Source organism: Lathamus discolor, chromosome 14 (genome assembly GCF_037157495.1).
Source record: "Lathamus discolor isolate bLatDis1 chromosome 14, bLatDis1.hap1, whole genome shotgun sequence".
Classification (NCBI taxonomy): Eukaryota; Metazoa; Chordata; class Aves; order Psittaciformes; family Psittacidae; genus Lathamus; species Lathamus discolor.
Genome location: NC_088897.1, coordinates 7,972,956 through 7,992,035, shown reverse-complemented (window position 1 = coordinate 7,992,035; position 19,080 = coordinate 7,972,956). Strand labels below are relative to the sequence as shown.

Genomic DNA, 19,080 nt, shown 5'->3' with positions numbered 1-19,080 from the left:
CTGCTTGCTAATAAACTTTAGCTGTTACCAAGTTTATGTAAATCAGAAGAGTCAAACCTGGATGTAATCATTTCTGTCTCCTTTTACTACCCTGCAGCACTGTCCAGACCGAATTGGGTGGAGTTTTGTAGAAGTCTTTTAAAATCTTGTTCCTGGCCTCCTGACATGTGATGGAAATTGAAATCCTGGTCTGGATTCTAACATTAGGTTGTCAGAGCAAGAGTTTGGCGTTGGTGAAGCTGCAGTGATTTGTAACGTATCTGTGGGGACAAGAGAGCTAAACACACACCATGAGGGGCAGGAACGTGGTAGTCATGAACGTTTCATTGCCTTCGTTGCACCTTGCAAGCCTCATCCCAGCACACGAGCAATGGGGAGAGGTGGAAACACCATCTCTGTCCCACTGAGATACTGGTGCCTTCCAGAACCCCAGTGGAACTGGCCTTGCTGGAGCTGTTCAAGAAGCAGAAATACCCACTGGGAAAATCAAATTAATGGGCTGAATTCTCTGATAGAGAAGCAGAGAAGTCTAGAGACCTCCCTAAAATTCAGCTCGCAGGATGGCTTGCCACCATTTGGTGACCCTTCAGCCTGTGTAAATGCCTGTGGTGGCTTTGCTCAGAGGAAGCAAGGCAGGGAGGATGTGTGCTCTGGTTTTAGAGCAGCAGGATGCTGGGTCTGAGCTTTCAACACGCTCTTTCATGCAGTGGGGACCACGGCCCTTGTGCCCCTCCGACTGCAGTGGGATGAGTGAAAAGAGGGCAGAGGCTTCAGGAAAGCAGCCTCCTGATGGGAAGGGACAGCCCTGGGGGTTGTCTGCAGGCAACAAAGCTTTGGCTGAATTGAACAAGTGCTCCAGGGCCTCAGGAAAAACGTTTATAGTCTTTTACTTGTAAGGGTAAAAATACAACTCTTTACATAGCACTTTCCTGGATTTCAAAGCCCTTGAAGAGAAGATTTAATCTCAGATTTCAGTTCTCCTGGGGTAGGAGAGCTCATGAAGAATACAATAATTTTGCTGCTTATTCCCAAAGAAAAGGCAAGAAAAACCTCACATATGGAAGTGTCATTCAGGAAACAGGTTCCCTCCTTTGCCCCTTCCTACCTGGCTTTACTGAAGCCATCTGCAGGGCCATAAGTCACCTTGTCCTTAAGCAAAGCATTTATGCATCTGCATTATCTCCAGTGGGATTACGTCTGCATTGAAACAAAGCCCTTTTTGGAACTGGGGCTTGGCTGTGTTTCCATATCCCTTTGACATGCAATTTTCACATTTGTTGGATGGGAATGGCAGGGAGAGGGGTGAGTCTGGGTTGCTGATAGAGCACTTCACCCCTGCAGCCATCCCCAGGGAATGATTTTAAAGATGGGATAGTGCCACAAGCCTGTGGATGTGACCGGTGCTAGGTGACAAGGACAGTGATGGTGGGACAAGAAGAGACTCTGGTGTCAGCTGGCTGGGCAGTGCTACCATAAAACCTTCCCCCAATGCTACAGGCAGCAAAAGGCATCTTGAAGAGGCTCTTATACCAGTGCCAAGGGGAGAGGGAATCCATGTTGGAATCCAGAAAGTTCCCTCTTCCATCCAAGCAGCTTCCCTTCAAATGTCACTGTTTTGTCTCTTGAGGTATTTGTGCAGAGGGTCCAGTTTTTACTATGCCGTGGCACTTTGTGCAGATTCTGTTCCAAGTGTGCCCTAATAACACTTTAAATACTGCAGTGACAGAGTTAAATAATAAGCAGCAGCAGAAGGAGGGTGGAATTCAAAGGAACAGGCGAGGGCCTGGAGATGCATTTGCAGTTGAAGCTGTGAGTTGGTGGGGTGCAGGAAGGCAGTTCCAGATGGCAAAAGCTGCAGAAGGAAAGGATTTTACAACAGCAGTGGGGCTGCAGTAGATGGGGAAGGGGTAGAAGCAGCGGAAGAATAGAGAAGAGACAGAGAGATAATGCATGGAAGAGGCAGGCTTGGAATAATAGGGAAAGGGTACATCAGTCCTGTCACATGTATGGCCTAAAGAGCAGTGGTCAGCCTGAGAGCAGGATTCAGCTGAGACCTGAGCATTGGTAGGGAGTGGAGACGTGGAAGGTCTCTCAGATGTATTTTACCTCCTTGATTTCCCATGTGGCCTTTAAATTGAGTCATATGTGTGTGTGTTTCTTTCTCAGGTAGCAGCAGCGATCAGTTCTGCTCCAGTTAGAATGGCCCTCTGCGGTTCCTCAGCCGGGTTGGGAAGTATTTAAGAGGAGGGAAAAATCATCCTGCAAATACTATTTAAAGCCAAGTCAATATAGACCATCAATATCAGGAGAGCTGAGGAAACATGGACTCTGTTCCATTGCACAAAATCTCTTTCCCAAGTGAGATGCAGCACACAATGAGCAGTTCTGTGGAGAACACCCCTGGATGCCTCTTGCTCTATTTCCGAATGGTTTTATCATCCTCCTGCCAACTGCATGCAAATGGAAGTAACATGTACCGTGCGCAGACATCTTTAAATGTCTTAAATGTTTAAGAGAGTCTTAAATTGTCTTAAATATTTTTTCTTAAATCACAGCTGCCTGGTAAGGATTAGCCAGTCCTCAGTGTACAGGAACATTGTCAGGAGTAGTTTGAAGGCTGGCAGCACCCAATGAGCCCCCATTGTGTCTGGTTTGGGGCAGACATACCATGGTACGCTTTCAGCAATGATTCAAACATCCCCTTGGCTACTTCCAAAGGGACTGTGTTTATTATATAGGTGAGATTTTGGGAGTATCTATTGAACCCTGTTTTGGAAACCAGTGGGAAGTGGCCTGTGCAGGGGTGCTGGGCCTCCCAGGTCCCTCACAGGGTTTCTTCCCACTTCCATCTCCATCATTTTCCCCCTGTACTTTTTAAAGAGTGGCCACCCGTCACTCATCTTCCTCTTCCTGCCTTCTCTGAGCTGCTCCTGCTGGTGCTCACACTTACTGTTCTGAAGCTGGTCTTCTCCAGTGTTTCCATCGGTGGTTTTGCAGTGATGCAGTAGCTGTTTCATGGTCACAGAGATGCTACTTGATCAATTTTAAGGCATGAGAATTTGTTTTTACAGACCTCGGGGAATAGGAGTCTGGTTCCAGTTAAGCGATGAGGGCTGTGCTTTGTATAAGTGAGTTTTGATGCATTTCCAACACATGGCATTCAGGACTGGAGAGCAATTTAGATCAAGAGCATTACAGAAAAGACAAACATTGCTACTGGTAAATATTAGCTCCTTTTTTTGGCAAACAGACTCCAAATCTGTCCACTGTGTCCTGCTATTCTGAGCCAGTGAGAGGGATGAAAAGAGAGGAGAAACTGGGATTTCATATTCATTTACAGTTTTTGCCCAGATTGTTTCTAACTGCAAAGACCTTCAGGCACAAGTGTTAAATTGTTGGCACAGGACTTCTTGTAGAGGATCTCCAGACCCTGGGGGTAAGCAACAGAAGAAATAATAATCTTGGCTTATAGGCTTTTAATTAAAATAAACCACTCTGTCTTGGCTAAAATGCTTTCTGAAGTCAGAACAAGTTTGAATGGTGAAACAACAGCATCTGCATCAGCTGCAGGATAAATTCTGTGCCTAGCAACACTGATGAGATTACTTGGAAAAGTCAATACTTTGCGTGATGATCATTCGAGAAGCAAAATGTTGCCTATTTTTATTGGTTTTCCTTCTCTTATTGCTGTCTGCACATGGAAGCTGCACAGAACACCATTTCAGCCTATGCGTTGCCTGTGCAAGGGTATCTGGAAGCTTTGTCTTGCACAAGGGGGTGGCATTGAGTCATCTACTCAGACATGATGCCCATTCATCACATCAGGTATCATCCGGTGTAATTCATTGGTGTTCAGCAGCAGGATGGTGGGTTTGGGATAAATAAGGCTGCTTTGCAGGAGTGGGAAGACTAGAATACCAATGCAGTGCTTTGGGCTGGGGAGATGATGCTCATGGAGCTCATTTTTCACTATAGAGATGTCTTTGTGGTTTTTTGGGAGGAAAGACATAGGACCGGGGAGGCAGGTCCTGCAAACAGAGCAGATCAGCAGCTGTTCATGTATTCTGCACTTGGAAAAACCTTTTCCTCTCTCCAGTCTCCCATATACCTTTAGCTAAGGGAAGGAGTACATTTGTTTTATGACCTTTGGTGGATGAGTGGGTATAGCTAAAGCTATATCCTGCTGCACCCCTGCGCAAGGAAGGAGGGATAGACAAGGAGAGGCCAGGGACAGCAGAATCCCCCGTGCTCCTCATCTAACAGGCTCAGCAGTGTGCACCAAAGGGCATTTTGCTCCCTGGATGCAGGAAAATAGAGCAAGGACCGCATCCACGTGCATGATATTGCATCTGGCACTGTCTGGGCAGGGGGCTCAGGGAGGTGAAGGCAGCTCAGAGCCGGATTTGAGCACAGGAGAGCAGAGGAACATGGCTGGGATGGAACACAGGGTTTCATCTTCCCAGCACGTCTGCTGATGCTTTAATGATTTGCTGTGCAAAACTGCCCCTCCGTAATCAGTTGCCAGTACAAATGCAACAGCATCCCAGGGGAGAGATCTGGGCTTTCTTGATCTGGTCAATCAATTAGTGGTTTAATAGAGTGAAATGAAGGAGAAAATGTGTAGGAACCTCAGTGGCGCAGGACAGAGTATGGAGAAGCTGTGTTGGGTGATGGTGTGGGAGGGAAGGCAGGGGACAAGGAGCCGTGTCAAGCTGCACTGCCTCCAGCAACGCCTGGCTTGCTGCTAAGATGATTTTGCTTAGACAGGGATTTTTCTTTATGAAGTCCAGTAGATAAACCTAAAGCAATTTCTCCCAGTATGTGAGTTTTCTTCTCTTGTCCCTGCAGAGGAGCTAATATGATGATGGCAAATTAGCCTTGCTGGAGCTGCAAAGAAAGTATTTGAGTCTCTGTGTGCAATTTCACATGGTAACAGATCCAACTGTCCCCCACCACTGCAGACCATGGCATTGCCGACATAACAGCTTGCCTCTCATGGAAGGGCTGGCCAGGCCAGCCACTTCTAGGTTGAAATTCAAGGGGTCTGCTTTAAACATCAGCCTCAGGAAGAGATGCATCATGCTTCAAAAGTGCCAATATTTCTTCATTTGGTATAAAAGAAGTCTGGAAAAGTGGCTCAGATGGAGGCACGTGCACTAGGGACATCTGAATGCCATCTGATGAGTCCCAACAAGGGTTCCAGGTGCCTTTTTGATTTATGTGATGGAAGCCAGTGCTGAGGCTATTATTAGTGGAAGGCGAACAGTTCTGGTTGCCTTATTAAATTTTCTTTTGTTGACAAAGACATTTTCATGTTGCACTCAATGGTGGTTGTTGCAACACAGTGAAATCCTTGCAGGTGATGAATCCATCAACAAGAGACTTCTCTTTGGTTGTAGTCTCCTCCTTTGTCCTGACTCCTTCTGGGGCTATAGAAATCCGGGGCCCTCGGGGAGAGTCTGCAGGAGTAAAGACAGAGGCAAAGAAGGCATTCAGCACCTCTGCCTTCTTTATATCCTCTGTCTCCAGGGTACCCACTTCGTTCAGCAGTGGGCCTATATTGCCTCTTGTGTTAGTTTTATTTGCTATGTATTTGAAGAAGCCCTTTCTATTGTCTTTAACCCGACTAGCAAGATTGAGTTCCAAGGAGGCCTTAGCTGTCCTAATTGCCTCCCTACATCCTCTAACAACTGTCCTATATTCCTCCCAAGCGGCCAGCCCCTCCTTCCATAATCCATAGATTCTCCTTTTCCACTTGAGTTTGCCCAGCAGCTCCTTGTTTAACCACGCCGGTCTCCTAGATCCCTTACTTGACTTCCTACTTATTGGGACGCTCCGATCCTGAGCTTGGAAGAAGCGGTCCTTGAATGCTAACCAACTATCTTGAGCCCCTTTACCGCCTAGTACACTTTCCCATGAGACTTCCCTTAGCAGTTGACTGAAGAGGCCAAAGTTGGCCCTTCGGAAATCCAGAACTGTGGCTTTGCTAGGTATTCTATTCCTCCCACACAGGATCCTAAACTCCACCATCTCATGGTCACTGCAGCCAAGGCTGCCATTGACCGTCACCACTTCGACCAAACCCTCCTTGTTTGGCATCTTAGGGTGCATTAGAAAGGGAGTGGTTAGTAGGTCAAGAGAGGTTCTCCTCCCCCTCTACTCAGCCTTGGTGAGGCCGCATCTGGAATATTGTGTCCAGTTCTGGGCCCCTCAATTCAAGAAGGACAGGGAATTGCTTGAAGGAGTCCAGCGCAGAGCCACAAAGATGATTAAGGGAGTGGAACATCTCCCTTATGAGGAGAGGCTGAGGGAGCTGGGTCTCTTTAGCTTGGAGAAGAGGAGACTGAGGGGTGACCTCATCAATGTTTACAAATATGTAAAGGGTAGGTGTCAGGATGATGGAGCTAGGCTTTTTTCAGTGATATCCAGTGATAGGACAAGGGGCAATGGGTGTAAACTGGAGCATAGGAAGTTCCACGTTAACATCAGGAAGAACTTCTTTACTGTAAGAGTGACAGAGCACTGGAACAGGTTGCCCAGGGGGGTTGTGGAGTCTCCTACACTGGAGATATTCAAGGCCCGCCTGGACAAGTTCCTGTGTGATGTACTGTAGGTTACCCTGCTCTTGCAGGGGGGTTGGACTAGATGATCTTTTTAGGTCCCTTCCAACCCTTGGGATTCTGTGATTCTGTGATTCTGTAGTCTGCGTATCCAGCACAGAAGTCCTATCATAGCTGCTAGTGTAGATGTGAACATTGGAGAGGTTCATGGCCTAGATCATGGTTGCAAGGCTGTCCTTGGGCAGTGAGACATCCCTGTAACCTTTATTCAAGCATATGAACTTGCCAGCAGGCAGGAATGATCAGTACTGTTGGGGTGCCCTTACTTTTACCTATTTCTGTGGAGGGACCTCTTTTTCACCTGTACACATTTTTCCATGTAACAAAATCAGTTTTCTCAAGACACCAGGAATAATTTTATAGCTCAAACCTGGAGACAGTGGAAATAGCAAAGTTTTGGAAGCAGTTGTGTGCCAAAGTACGGCTAGCACCAAGAGCAGGAGAAAAGCAAGACTTCATTGTTGAACTGTGTTTTTTAGCTTCAACCAGCTTACTTATACATTTAGCCTTCAGAAATGCACTAGAGCTTTTGTTCAAAGCCTATTTAAAGCAGGCAGTTTATATCAAGAGGCATCCTGCCTGCTGGGTGACAGTGTACGGCTGTCCTGGCAGGTGGTGATTTGGCTTTGTGCACACTCAGAGCACTCCTGTACATATGCTTCATCTAGCTCTTATGGTACAGAGGTTATTTTTTTCTTTATCAGCTTATATATAAACTCAGTCAGCAGCTCTGTGTGTCACTGGGGGGCTTTTTGCCCCTATCTGATGAGTGAAATAGGAACTGCTCTGTGGTTTTCTCAGTGATTTGCTTAGAGACGTAAGGAGCACTGCATAGGAAAGGTAAAAGTGTCTGATCATCATCTGATGTGTGCATGGGTACTTGAAACATGGGTGTGGAAGAGAGTTTCTTGCTTTTTGTGGGCTCCTTGCTGAGAGGGGTCAGTCTCCCCAGAACCTCTGAGTAGCAGAGAGCATCTCTGGTGCTGGTTTCATTGGGGTGGGTGTTTTTGTCTTTGAATGCACATTGATGCTTTTGAAAGGCACCATCAGGTGGTGGAGCAGAGGTGGCAGGTTTCATGCACGGGTGTTTCAAGGGCAAGAGTTCTGGCTTCAAATCCCTTATCACCTGCTCTCCCGACATTGGGAAGGAGTTTTTTCCAGAGCTGAGGCTCCACCAGTCCTTAAATACTAAACCAGCACCAGGTTTCAGGATCCATCCTTCCTCTCTGCACAGAGAAAAGCACATGTAAGGATCCACAATTCGTTTGTCAACAGAGGACACTATCTGAATCCCTAGTTTGAGATGGAAATTAGCTATTGCCCTGCCTCAAGCCCTGGGCTTCAGTGGAGTAAAAACATTGTGGAAGTTTCACTATGGTTTTAAAGAGAAGAATAAGAGGAGAAAACCAGGAGAAAAAACACTCCATCACTCATAAACACACAGAGAAAAAGCTAAGGTGTTGGCAACTGTTTGCAACAAATGTGTTTAGAAAGAAAAAACAACCTTTTGTGTGAAAGAAAAACTAAAAATAGAAATTACTCTTTTGGGTGAAAAAAAAAAAAAAGGAAAAGAAAAGAAAGAATGCAAATGGAGAGCTGCAAAGAAACACCAGCCATCCATACAGAGGTTTTTCCTTGGTCATCAGAGTGGACGTGCTTCCCTGGCCATCAGGATGGAGGTGCCCTGGCATTGCAGCAGACACAGCCAGCTCCATTCTGCGCCTGCCTTCCACCTAAGGATGGGTGAAGATGGGGCCATGGCTGTCTAACAGGCACTCATGGCCCTGAGACCCCATTTTCTTCCATGCTCCTTTGCTGACCTCTCTGTTGGCAGGAGTAGGGGCAGGGTTTTGGGCCACAGACCTCCTTCCCCTGGCATATGCACAGGCTTTTGCCTTGGTTTCTCCAAGAACTAATGCTGTAAGTGCTGCCAACAGACCTGTTGCACTTTGGTTTAGGGTTTTTCCACTGTCTGGCAAGAATTTAATGGACTGATGGGTGATGTGCAGGCACTGACAACATGTGAACATCACCTCTTGTGGTGGCACTGTTTGCCACCACACTGGCTGAGCCTAACAGGATCTGGTAGCTCCTTCCCCACAGTCTGACTTTATTAATACAATTTGCCATGAGAGGCATAATGTAGTTTTACCAAGTGGGTGGAAAGGTGCTGATCTTCAGGAGAAATTACTTAAGGTCTGTCTTCAAACAAATTTACCACTTCATTAAGAAACTGTTTCTTTGTCTGTGTGTTTTCTGCACCATCATTGGACTACCTGTGAAGGTTCGGTTGTATTTCTGTGCTGAAGAAAGCAATCTTACACTCTGAGGTCCATGCAATCTCTAGCGCTGGGAGTCCTGATGTAGTCTGTAGTGCCACAGAAAAATTCCTTTTATTTGTATTCTTACCATTGAGTAACACTCAACACTAAGAAGTGGTAATCAAAGTAAATAATTGTGCAACCCAGTACATTTATTCCCAGTCAAGAAAGTGGACCGGGGTGCCGATGCTTATGGCAGCAGTCCAGTGAAAGCTGAGGAAGCTGTGGAAGTAGTCAATGTATGTGCGAGCTTACATTGTGCAAACACAATGTATGTGCGAGCCTGTTGGAAAGCCTTCAAAACATATTTTGATAAGCAGATGTGGTGCATAAAGGAAAGGTCTCTGTTCAGTTTGAATCAGGTTAATGATGGAGCTCCCTCCAGAGATGTACTTGTCCAACTTTCCTACTCTGAGCAGAGACACAAGCATCAAGAGGTAACCCAGCGAAGTCCACAGTGGAGTTCATGGAAGTGCCCTATTTTTGGAGCAGAGCGTAGGAGTAACCTTCCCCTGGAGGAAAGATGGGGGGGAAAATAATCATATGGAAATGCTTTGCATGTTTTTAATCTCTTTCTAATCTTGCCAAGTGTGTTAGTTTAGATGTTTTTCCCCCGGAGGCTGGCTTGCTCAGGGGATTATTAGTACAAGACGTCGCTGTCAATTCATCAGCTCCCCCTGCACGAACAAAGCTCCAATTCCTTCGAACTTTTGGAAGTGACAGAGCAATGAAAAGAAAAATGAAATAAATTGGTGCCTTTTAGGGGAGCAGTATCTGAAAAGAGCTGTCAGAAAGGCAGACAGGCTGCACGTAGGTGCCAGATTTCAGGGCTTTCAGGAACTGCGATTCCCTGTGAAGATAAACCCATGAACCTCAGCTTCCAGCACTCGTGTCCTTTGTGTTAAGAGAGAACTGAGCTAGTATTAATATTTATTTGGTGGTTAGTTGGTATTCAGGCACATGTTTCCACAAAAATTGGTCAGTATGTTAGATTATAACATATCCTTTCCCCAATGCTAGATTCTTTCTTTATTAGAAACTGGCGTGAAAACCCTGCTGAACCTCTGGCTCAGAAATGCTCCTGTAGTTATTCAAATAGCCTTCAGTAGACTGTATCCCTTTTTCCTACTGACATTCAAAAGTGCTTGAATCCTAAGGGCAGTTTCACAGCAAAAATGGAATTTATTATAACCGCAGAATCAAATGATGATAACCCTTCCCCAGGAACTGCTGGTTTGGCTCAAGGAAAGGTGCGCACTGGAGTGCTGCAGAAAGAGAATACATCTTCCCTAGGATTTTTGTTGCTGACTTTGTAAAATGTTTAGGAAAACAAGAAGAAACCACTATGAGGAATGTCCACTCTGGTCCTGGTGTGTTTGAAGCCACCTTCTACCTCTTTTTGCTTAGCTTCATGTTTCCTCCTATGTAGGATGGGCCTCAGTTTAGTCCCATTTAAGCACTTGATTTAGGGGAAAACAAGCATCAATTCAGTGCTTCAAGTGCCTCAGAATAAAGGTGAAGGGAGAACAAGAAAACTCATGTGGGACAAGGCTGGACGGGTCCAGAATATAAGCCCAAAGCAGTCTTCTGGGCTGGAAAGTTACATGTGCTGGCTATCTGAACCCAAACTATGGATCTTGCGCTCAGCTTGCTGGTATGATTTACATTTGTGCTTAGGTTTGCATCTTTTTGATTCATGCTGGACATAACGACACAGTCAGAAAAATGGCAGCATAAATCTGTCAAGATTGAGATCTTAGGAACTAAGGGAAGAGCTGAATCTTCCCTATTTGTGCTGTGCTCCTTCCTCCCTTATTGACATGGAGTTTTCATTTAGGATAGCTGGGTAATACCTTAGTGAATAGTTATGCTGATGATTAGAGGTAATCAACGTGGTTTTGTGGATCCAATTTTATTGAAAAATGACCCTCTGTTTTTTCCCGAGTGAAACTTACATCAAAGACTTTTTGAAATTGCCCTTATTCCCAGAATTTCTGAATTGGTTTTACTGAATATGTCCCTATTTTTTATCAACACATTTTTAAATGCGTTTTTTTTTTAACTCACAAGTAGCACAGCATTCTTATTTAGCTGGGGCATGTTTTCCAGCAAACAAATAAAAAAAGGATTTTCTGTTGTATCATTTGTAACAGAAAATGAATCCATTTAGGAGCTGGCAAAATGAAAATGACTTTAACATATTTGATGTGGTTTTTTCCATTTTTAAAACTCATAGTAATTTGCCACACGTAACTGGTACAGCATTCTGGTTGCTACACACAGCCTGGCTAGCTACCAAGTGAGTAGAAATGCACCTGATTTGGGGGAGGTACCTTTATGATTGGTGGCAGATCCTTCCAAATATTACTGTACCAGTATTTTTTGAGTGTATTTTGTAGGTTGCATTGGTGGGTTCCTACTGATCTTCCTGGGTTCCCATGGAGTAAAGATGACCATAATCCATACTCGAAGAACAATCACTCCTTTGGTAGCCTGCATCATGCTTTCCTTACAGCTCCTCTTTGTGACTAGCTGTCACTAGTGGTGTCTCTGGTTATGCCCAAGGACAAGCAGGGTCTGGTGAAAGACCAGGGGCAGGGGAAAGGTTAGGAGAGCCTCAGGCTGTGCGAAGCTCTTCTCATCTCCCTGCACAGGTCGTTCTGATTGCTTTAGAGACAGCTGACTGTTGATTACTGTAGAGGAATTAAATTAGGTGAGTTAAACCCCGTATCAATCACTGTCATGCATACTTGCATGTGGAACGTAAACTCAAAAGGTTTATGATAATCAATGTGGAGTGGTTGATTAAAGTCCATTAAAATTCACTAGAAAAAACTCTAATCCTCTCTGCACTTCCACCCTGCCTCTGTTTGATAATCGCTACTGACTTCACTTACCGTTCCCAGCTAAGTGCCCCAGCATCAGACATGTTACTCCTGGCATCACGAAAGCCTGAGTGCATGCTGTAGGTGCACATAGGAGCAGATGGGAAGCAAAGGTAGGAATAATTTGATTTGCAGCAGACAAGGCATGGGACATGTGAGAAGAAACATACTGTAAGTGGTCCATCACACTGGTGCATCCAGGGACATAGGAGAAATGCAGATGATGTTAACATTTTCATTGCAACAGGAATTTGTCATTTCAGGAATCCCATCGTGTATGGTTGATTGCATCTCAGAAATTTCTAGTGAATATGGTATCTTGATTTTTAATATATATATATATATATATATACTCCATTTCTAAATGTGAAGCAAGCACAGACTTTGCTGAGGAGACTGCTTCAAACTTTCCTTTTCTAAATGTTACTCTTCCATGACATGCAGAAACATCACAGTTCTTATTCATACAAAGTCATTATGGACCTCATTAAGAGTTGGTGCCCACAGCTAAACCTTCATAGGATTGTTTGCATTATCATTGCCTGGCTCTGGCTGTTTTCAAAACCTCCACTTCTGTCTTGCATATGCCATTTGATAGACATCTAAATTGCTCCTAGAATTAAATCTGCATCCAGTTAGTTTAGCACCTGCAAAATTAAATCCTGGGCTTAGAGTCTCTGTATGAATTTGGGTCACAATAGTTGGGTGCTGCCTTTAATTAGACACTCGGGCTCTGATGTCTCAGAAGCACTACCATGGCAGGGGCCCTGAGTCAGCCCAAGGCAGGGAATATCACTGCCTTGCCTGTCGCAACATGACTGGCAGCAGATGCTTTTCTAACTCTTGGCTGGTTTTAGTGCACCCCAGAGTGCTTGTTAGAGAACTGAATGGTTAATAGAGTCCCAGTTAAGCCTTTATGTTGCCTTTTGTCATACTCCCTCATGTCAGCAGTTTTCCTTTTGTGGCTCTGACGTTGCCGTGTGTGGTTTCCCCTCCATGGCTCAACGTGCTGTCCCTGCCATAGCATGGGTACCTTCAGTCATGCAACAGGTTTGTGATGCTGCTGTGCCCACTGATCACCTCTCCCCGTAAAGGCGTGTGATGTAGCCCTTGCCTAATATGCACTTTACCTTTATCTTATCAGGGCAGTGGCTTGTGTTTTTTCTGTGCTGGTACAGTACACTCATGTTGATGATGCTTTCGGACCAGAGATGGGTATGGTTTTCAGCAGGTGAAGTCTTGGACACTTACTTATCTTAATTCCTTCAATAGAAAGGGGTAAACAGAAGGAGATATACAAATACCCCTGCATACCACATTACAGACAGATGTATGACAATATATATATGAGTAGAGAAGCTCTGTGTTAAATGGCTCTATTAATCTTGAAAAGCTGCTCACCTCAAAGAGAGGAGAAAAGGGAATTAGTGTAGTTCAGTCCCACAGAGACAATAATTCAGCATCCTTGTGTGCTAATAGCATGATTTACTCTTAAAGCATGTGGTTGCAGAAGGCTTTTGCACAGCCTGGCCAATGAATACTGGCTTCTCCGATCAATCCCTGAGTGCATAATTGCTTTTAGTTTTCCCCTGTAACTGATCTGTAGATGACTAATATAAAAGTTAGGGCCCACAGGTCAGTCCTAGAAAACAGAATCATAGAATGATTTAGGTTGGAAGTGACCTTAAAGCTCATCCAGTTCCAACCCCCTGCTACGGACCTCAATCTCCCCTCTGGCAGGTTAAAGCCATTCCCCTTGTCCTGTTCCTACAGGCCCTTGTCCAAAGCCCCTCTCCAGGTTTATTGCCAGCCACTTAGGCACTGGCAGCTGCTCTAAGGTCTCCCCAGAGCCTTCTCTTCTCCGGGCTGAATAAAGCATGGCTAATTTGCGTGACATTCCTGCCTTGGGTAAACACTGTTTCTGCTCCTTTCTTTTAAGTGATTTTCAGAAATTATTGCATTATTAGAGTCTCTGTCCTTGAGGATATTCAAAACCCAAGTGGACAGAGCCCTGGACAACCTGCTCAGGCTTTAGGAGGTGGGAGATGCAATGGTAGGGGTCCTGCTGGAAAGCAAGGGGTGGGAGGTGCTGTCCAAGGCCAGGTTGTGGCACAGATTTGCAGAGGACTATTCAGGCTCTGCAAAGCTTTTTAGTGCTGCACAGGCACTTGAGCAATCTGGAGTAGCTGCTCTTTGCATCAGTGTCATCTACCCACGGTGAAACCCCTGTGGCACTTGGCATACTCAGAGCCACAAAGGCTAACATCCCCGTGTTCCTTCATAGCTTCACTGAGGCTCGCCCAGAAGTAAATTAGATATTTCTTGACTCTCTGTGGTTACAGAAAATAAAAAGTGGTGATTTGTGGTAAATCTGACCAGGAGCTGGGTCTGGCTGTAATAGCGCAGGAAATACGGCTGATACATGGGATGCATCAGCCTTCAGCTTTGCAAGCTTTTTGTTTTGTTCTCATTTTGCACTTGGCCAATTCCCCTCAGCTGGGATGCAGCAATTGATTTTTTGTTTGCAGATGCTAAAGTGAGCCTAGTTGGCAGGTTCTGATGCACTGCAGACAGGTAGAAACCTCTCAGCCCTCGTGAAGGAGCGCTGTGAAAATGCTCACCTCATGGTCTAGGGGTTATATTATCTGTTTGAAATGAAGATACAGGTTTCTGACAATGATCTAGAAAACACTGGGGGTGGTTTTATTTGTTGGATGATGTGCGCAAACATTTCCTCAAGTTTTGCGGTTACCTGAATGCACAAGAGTCTCTGGTGTCTCCTGACTTCATCCAGGGCTGCCACTTCATCTGTATTCACTCTGGGTTAGTCATAGGCAGGAGATGCACCCCTTAACTCCAAGGGCTGCCTTATGGAGTGATGTGATCTATAAGAACCTTAGCAGAGGGGTGCAAAATTGTGCTATTTCTTAAGACACCTGGAGGAAGCAGGACACAGATCCAGAGAGTTCCTTTCTGTTCAGCAGGTCCTGCTGTTGTCACACTGGATGTGCAGAGAGCTCATTTAAAATAACTTGATGCTCTGTGTTAATATAAACCCCAAGCAAGTATAGTAATCACATCCAGGATCGCGAATTGCAAGGAAAATGAGATATAGAAGTCATTTGATAAGACTTTCCTGTAACTGGGGATAAATAAGATACTTGATTATGAGAACTTGAGTTCTTTATTTTTGCATCTGAAAACCTGCAGCGAGAGGTCAAAGCCTCTACTTGCTATCTGGATGAAAACATTTCTTGTTAATAATGCCAAAGTAAAGAGCAGAAAGAAGATACAGCAAATAGGAAACAAGAGCAAACACAAATAGATCTCTACATTTGAAGCAGACTATTGCTAAAATGGAAGTCAAAAGTGGAAAGCTTTAATATTGGAAATGGGCTCAAGTCTCAATGTCTGGCATAGGATTTCAGGATTCCTTGAATTGCTGGATCGTAATGGTAAAAGAATTTTTAATTTAGATGTTGATTGAAAATACTCCACAATTGGAAAAATTAGGGCATTTGCTGTCAAGGTTTTTTAAGCCAATTGCGTTATATTTACTAAATTGGAGGATCTTTTGGGCATAATGACAATTCAATTGAATTTGAAGAGGCAGTAATATTACATCTCAATCTGCAGGTCATCGTGGGTGGCTGGATGATGAAGTCTCATTCGCTTTCAGTGCGAACAAGACATTTACAGACTTTCAGATCTGACTTAAAATATCACTGACAATAAAAAAATCACATTCTTTCAATATAATAAACTCAGTGATTCATAAGTCTCTCTTCTCTTTAGAATGGGGTAAGGTACCTCAGCTGAAAGTATTTCCTGTGTTCTGACCTAGAAAATCTGGTTTTCACTGTGTAACAATGGGTAAGGAACCTTGCTTAAGGGTATAAGACACAGTTTTAAGAGGTGATAGGGCCACATTTGGAAAGCCAGAGCATCTCAGTGGGCATCTGTAAGCTGACATTCGTCAGGGTGCACACCCCTCCATCAGAAATCAGTCTGTGAGACGCCCAACATGTAACATAACCCACAAGCAGATGCTAAATAATTAGCTCTGCTGCTAGATGAAAGGCCTGTGCTGAATCGTGCTAAGATTGCTTGCTTCTGTGCTGTAATTGCTAAACTAGAGCAGTGCAAAAGCAGCAGCTTGGGCTATTGCTTCAGAAAGTTATTTCCATGTAGCTCAGGGGAAACGTAAATCAGCAAATGGTTTTAATTAGCAATATTTTCATGTCTCACCCTCACTGTCCATAAGGAACTCTGCAGAGATGGTGGTCTTCCCTCTGTACTGATTGTGAAGGCATGCAGCACTTGACTACACTGGGGTTTGCAGCCAGCTATGGCAGTGGGATTCAAGCCTCCTCATTCTCTCTTTGATGCACCATACAATGGACAGAAACATCCCTTTTTTTCTGGACAAAATGGACTTGGGTATCCATTTTAAGCACTTTCTCCTGTCTGGCCCATCAGACCTCTGTGGCAGAGCCGTAGCTGGACACAGTTCTTGTAAGTGTACTAATTTCTCTGATTTCCCTCATTCCACCCCTCTGGCTCCTCAGGGAATAACTCCAAGTGCTGCACATTTCATTTCTTAAATTCTATGCAGAAAGCAGGAACTTAACATCTCCTGGAGCAGTGTCTCAATGTATAATAAGGTATCAAGGGAGCATGACTTCCGAAATCCCTGTATCTAATCTTATCACACAGGCAGAACTTGTTTTTAGGATATGATCAGATCAACAAGATAAATTTTTCATCAATTTTGGATTTGATAGATGCGTCAGTTTTTACAGTTACTGAAAACAGACCACGTAAGATCTGAAGGAGTTGGGGATGCTGAGGGGTACCGTGGTTATTGCCCCCAACCTCCTGAGGCAGGCAGGATTGCAGGCTGTAGGCTCAGCAGGAGGTGGAAATGTGATGGCAAATGGCTAAAGAAAGAGGTTTATCTGCTTGGTAATCACCGAAAAACTCCTGTTGCAACCTCACTGGAATGCCTCCTGCTAAAGACTCACAAAGCCTTTGCTTATCAGTTACAACGACTGAGTGCTTTGGGGTGCATTGGTGGGAACATTCGTATGGGCAAATCTACTTACACCAGCTCATCACTTCTCAGACTCGTGGAAGTCGGGCAGGTTTAGCCCAGAGGAGGATCTCACCAGTGTAGCTGGTGAGCCTCTGGCACATAAAACCAAGCAGCAATCACTTTGGTAGCATGACAAGCAGACTCATTTGTGCAGAGAGGACCATTTCCTAAAGCTCCGAACCTCAGAGCTTAACTCAAAATTCAGTGTGTTAAGCCCAGAAAACTCTTTTTTTCCTGAGTCAGTCACCCCTGCCTGTATTTGCTAGCCTGTCTGCATTTCACTGAGCCCCTGCTGTCCCAAAGTGTTCTTGTGCTTATTAGCTTTCTTTGCATCAAAAGATTTCAGCACAGACAGTGTGGTTTTAATGCTGGCCATGTGCATCTTCCTTCCCCATCTGTTTTTTAGTTGCATCTGAAATACTTCAGAGCAAAAATCTCATCCTAATAAAATTAGACATGATAGTCCCTAGGAACAGAGAAGAATGGGGCACCTGCTCTCCATGTATTGTACCAAATTGCCTGTGAAGTGGATAATTAGAAATTATAGCAAGTATGTGTGTGTTTATATATTTAGTTTATTCATAACCTCTTCTAGCAGTGTTACAGAGCATCACAGATGACTTACACTGTGAATGCTGTGGTGTTGCCTGTTGAAAAGCAAATTGTCCTAGGCCTAAGCCCTTTGGCTGTACGTCTCAACCGCACGGTTTGTGTTGGGCCATCAGGTTGTTAAGCCATCACAGGATGGCACAAGATGTTAAAAGCCATCATTTTGAAGTCATCAGAAGTGATAACTAAAAAGGAACAACTGTTAGACAGTGCTGACACTGCACACACCAAAACTAGAAGCTTCTATCATTCCATGCTCTGGCATGGCACAGATTCCTGTGCCAAACCTTTGTCGTGGCCAGAAGGCACAACACAAGCATTTGCCCATTTTCTAAGAGGCAGAGGAGGGATTTGCTACCCTGCCTTGTTCCCCGTGAAACACCCAGGGAGCATTTATTCTTTTTTCCAATCTGTCATTTTACCAGAAAACATCGGTTTTGGGGGAAAAATTGGTGGTTCCTATTGGCAGACTTGATTTTTCCCCCCTTTCTTGCTCTTAAGTATTGCATCTTGGATTTTGCTTAAAGACAGCCCTGTGGAGATCAATACATTGCTGTAACATGTTGTAAAACAATTTCAGACTTACAACAAAATGCAAAACATGGTTTACTTTCTACTGTAAAACCCACCTTCGCCTTGGCCATAGCCTCCCACATGGGAAGGCCTGCTCCATTACCTTCTAGTCCTCACTGAAAAGCATTTAACTGCTTCTCTTTGCTGTTTGGGCACTTTTTCCTACTGCTTTGGCTGAGGCTTCCTTTATCTTTGGTTTATTTTTGTGTGCATGTGGACTTGTGTATGAAGTAAGTAGTTCTCAGAAGGACTGCCAAGCAGGGAAGGAGTCTCAGAATAATAAAAGTCATAAAAACAACTCCCCTCCCAAACCCCAGCCGTTATTTTCTTGTAAGACATACTGAAAATGCAAAATCAACTGATTAGCTGAGCATTCAGCCTGGATTTCATGATTTTATGTTTGGCTTTTATATACATTTTATATATATATATATACATATATATATATATAAAATATCCCTTTTCCACTTTCATAACACCCAACAAAGAAATCAGTTCCCAATCCACTTCTGTTCTGGTTTTGCCTATTTTCAGTCCAGTCAAACTCAGCAGCAAAACATCTGGCAGCTCAGATGCAAGTGTGAGCACAGCCTGATGTGCTACATTTAAGGAATTTCAGACCTACCGCACTGAATTTGAGGTGGTAACTAACGCTCATGTTGAGATGTTGCCCCTGGCTGACCAAAGATAGACACTGCCAAAATGGAACTTTGACAAACAAGTTGGTTTCTTTCTTTAATTTTTCAGAGGGAAATTTCACATTTAGTCAAAAGTATTAAGTAGCACATTTTCAAAGTGAACTGTTATGAAATCCCATAAACATTGAGGCTTTTTGACCAAAGTAAAGGCTCGGGCTGGGTTCTTGTTCAAAATAATGCCATGTGACACGCTGATGAGTTCTGTATTATCCATTCATGGGAGGCAAATGATCCAAATTTCTATGGATAGACGAAAAGGAGCAGGTGGTGTCAGGTTTT

General features: G+C 44.3%; 1 protein-coding gene across 1 annotated transcript in view; it reads left to right on the top strand.

Annotated features, from left to right (window-relative positions):
• Window positions 1–19,080, top strand: part of CALN1 (calneuron 1) — a 123,587-nt gene that overhangs the window by 76,818 nt on the left and 27,689 nt on the right. The gene's annotated exons all lie outside the window — the stretch shown is intronic.